The sequence below is a fragment of the Pediculus humanus genome, genomic scaffold (genome assembly GCF_000006295.1).
Source record: "Pediculus humanus corporis 1103172107372 genomic scaffold, whole genome shotgun sequence".
NCBI lineage: Eukaryota > Metazoa > Arthropoda > Insecta > Psocodea > Pediculidae > Pediculus > Pediculus humanus.
Window position 1 is genome coordinate 340,778 of NW_002987000.1, and position 3,299 is coordinate 344,076.

A 3,299-nucleotide genomic window follows, 5' to 3' on the forward strand; every position below is an offset into this window, starting at 1 on the left:
TATGGATTGATGACGTAAAATAATATTTTTCCGTTTTATTTTTTTTTTTTTTTTCCCATTGAGTTTTTTAATTAGAGTTTACGTTTGTTTGTTTTGTTTGTTTGTTTTGTTTTGTTTCGTTTTGTTTGTTTCCTGTTTCCTTTTTTTTTAAAAAAAAAAAAAAAATTTGAATCTCACAAAGCGTAAATTTTAATTAATAATTAAATTTTGAAAAAAAAAAGAGAGAGAAAGAGAGAGGAAAAAATTTATTAAAAAAAATACGATGTAATGATAATAATAACAATAACAATAATAATAATCACTCGAATGTCTTTTGCTAATGTAATTAAAACAATTAAAAACAAATGGTTTATTAAAGCGTCATAGAGTAAATAATAACGAATAAAAAACGTGGCAGAAGTCAAACGAGAATTATAAAATTTTTAATAATTTAATTTTTAATAATTTTGTAATTTTCGAATGGAAAGTGGAAGAAGAAAAAAAAAACGTTAACAAACGTTTGTGTCGAAGCGAATCATTAAAAAATTTATTTAAATAAAAAAAAACCGGAGTGACCAACATTTATAAAAAAAAAAAAAATAAATAAATGAATCAATCAATCAATCAATCATACGATCATGAAATCATTAAAAAAATTTTTTTTTTTTTTGCAAAAGTAAATAATAAAAAAAAATTTCAATTAAAAACTTTAATTTGAATGATTCGATTCGATCCGTTTTTTTTTCCATAGAGTTTGGCAAAAAATGTCGTGGAAGGAGAAAAATGTAAAGAGTATAACGACAAAATACACGTCGTGGTAAAAACAAAAATACGTTAATTACGTATTCACGTTGTCAGGGTGGCATTTTTATTTCACCCCATCGTTTTTTTTTTATCATCATTAATATTTATATCATCATCATCACCATTATCATCATCATCATCATCATCGTCATCATTATTATCATCATCGTAACAAAAAACGAATAATATAAATAAATAAATATGTTTATCTTTTTTTTTTAATTTTTTTTAATTTATACAAACAGCTTCAGAAAAAAAAAACGACTGGAAAAAATATTATTATTATCATTTCCTTCGCTTCCTTCGCTCTCTCCCCTTCTCCCCCTTTCCTTCCCCCCCTCGAAAAACAAACAAACTCGCACAAGTAGAATCCGGAACTTGGTTTTTTTTTTTTTTTTTTGTAAATTTATCACCATTTTTTATATGAAAAAAAAAAAAATCTTCGCATACATGAATATATATATATAAATATAATGACTTTAAAATGATGAACTTTTCGGTTGTAAATAATACCACCACTTGAGAGAGAGAGAGAGAGAAAGAGAGAAAGAGGGGCGGGGGAAACTTCCGGTGAGATTTTTTGCGTTTTTCAGACAAATTATATAAGTATATATATAATAAAACGCGCACGCACACGCACACGCACACACGAATCATTTCAAATGTAATAAATTTTTATAAAATGTGAAAATTTATTTTGTGACGGTTGGAAAACGAGAGAGAGAGAAAGAGAGAGAAATGGAAAAAAGGAAATTCCGTCGTTTTGTTTATTCTCATTGTTTATTATTGTTTTGAATTTATTCTGGAGTGGACGGTTTTTATAAAAAAAAATTTTTTTTCTGAATCCGATACTGTGTAAAAATTATTTATTCATTCATTATTTTAAAATTTTTAACGTTAACCACGTCACGATAATTGAGTTTGAAAAAAAAAAAGTTTTTTTCTGCCACGACCTTTTTTTTTTTTTTCTCCAAAACCCGCAACGTTTATTTATTATTTTTTAAAAAAGGTATAATGTATGATGATGGCGGCGGTGACGGCGACGGTGGGGGGCGGGACGAGGGGGGGGTTCAGAGTTAAAAGACAGGTAAAGAATCAATTTTCGTGGAAAAAAAAAAATTTCGTTTCAGTTTTTAGTTTTTTATTTAAATTCGACGAAATGTTAAAATGTCGGCATTTTTTTTCCTTATCATTAAAATTTATAAACCGGAAATGAAAATTTTTCTTTTTTTTTTGAGTTTCGTGTCTTATCGATAACAAAAAATAAACAAAAACAAAAGAAAAAAAGTAACGCGAATTAATTTAGAAATTTTTTCGTAATGTTTTTCTCGTAACGAAAATGTGAAAAGAACCGGAACATGGCGGAAAGGGGAGGGAAGAGGGATAGGAAGGAAGAGGAAGGGAAAAGGGGATAGGGAAGAAGGCGGATGAGAAAAAAAAAAAACATATTCGGAGTTGAAATATTGAAACATGTTTTGAATTTTTAAATCTTAAAACCTTTTTTTTTTTTCGGTACAGGAAAAAGATAAAAAAAAACTCCACATTTCATTTTTAAAATTGATGAGGAAGAGAGGGAGTAGGAGGAGGAGATAGGGAAGTGACGTGTGGAAAATGTGAGAGAGAAAAGGAAACGAAAAATGAAGTAAAATAGGTTCGATTGTATTTTCCAATTTTTACCAAAAAAAAAAGAAAAAAAATTTTTAATCAACTACGTAACGTTTTTTTCCAGGTTTTTTTTCCGTTAAAAATCACGAATGGAACAAAGAAAAAGAAAAAGAAGAAAAGATGGAAAAAATGATGATGATGATGATGAGATGAAACAAATTCATACGTTTTTTTTTTTTTACCATCTTGTCGCAAAGATTATTCAAAAAGTTTTTTTCTTTTTTTTCTTCACACCACCACCTTCACCTTACTTCGCCTCTTTCACTATTTTCATTTTCTTCGACATTTTCTTTATTTTCCTCTTATTTCTTTTTTCTTTTTAATAAGATGCGCCATGATGAAAAATTAAAAAAATTAGATTTGTTTTATTTTTAGCTTTTTTTTTGCTTTTTTTCTTTGTGTGAAAAAGAAAAAAGGCGACGATGACGACGATGACGAAAAAGAAAATAAGAGATGCGAAATAAATGGGTTTATTATAATAATAAAAAAAACAAAATAACAAAAAAAAAAACTTTTTTTCTTTCTCACTCTCTCTCTCTCTTTTTTTTTAAATTTAAAAAAAAAATGTATTCTGCTTGGGACTACAAAAAAAAAAAAAAAAAAAAAAAAGAAAAAAAAAATTCGAAACGATAAAAAAAACGATGGAAAATAATACGCGAGCAGGAATTTCTCCCGTTTACGAATAAAGAAACTCAACGATCGACCAATGAGAAAAAAGATATAAAATAAAACGAATTCTATTGGTCGATTTTTTTTTCTTATTACGAATTATTCATAATAACTTCGGCGGGAATTTTAAAACCCTCGCACTCAATATATTACCAATTTAAAAAGTTTTTTTTTTTCATTTC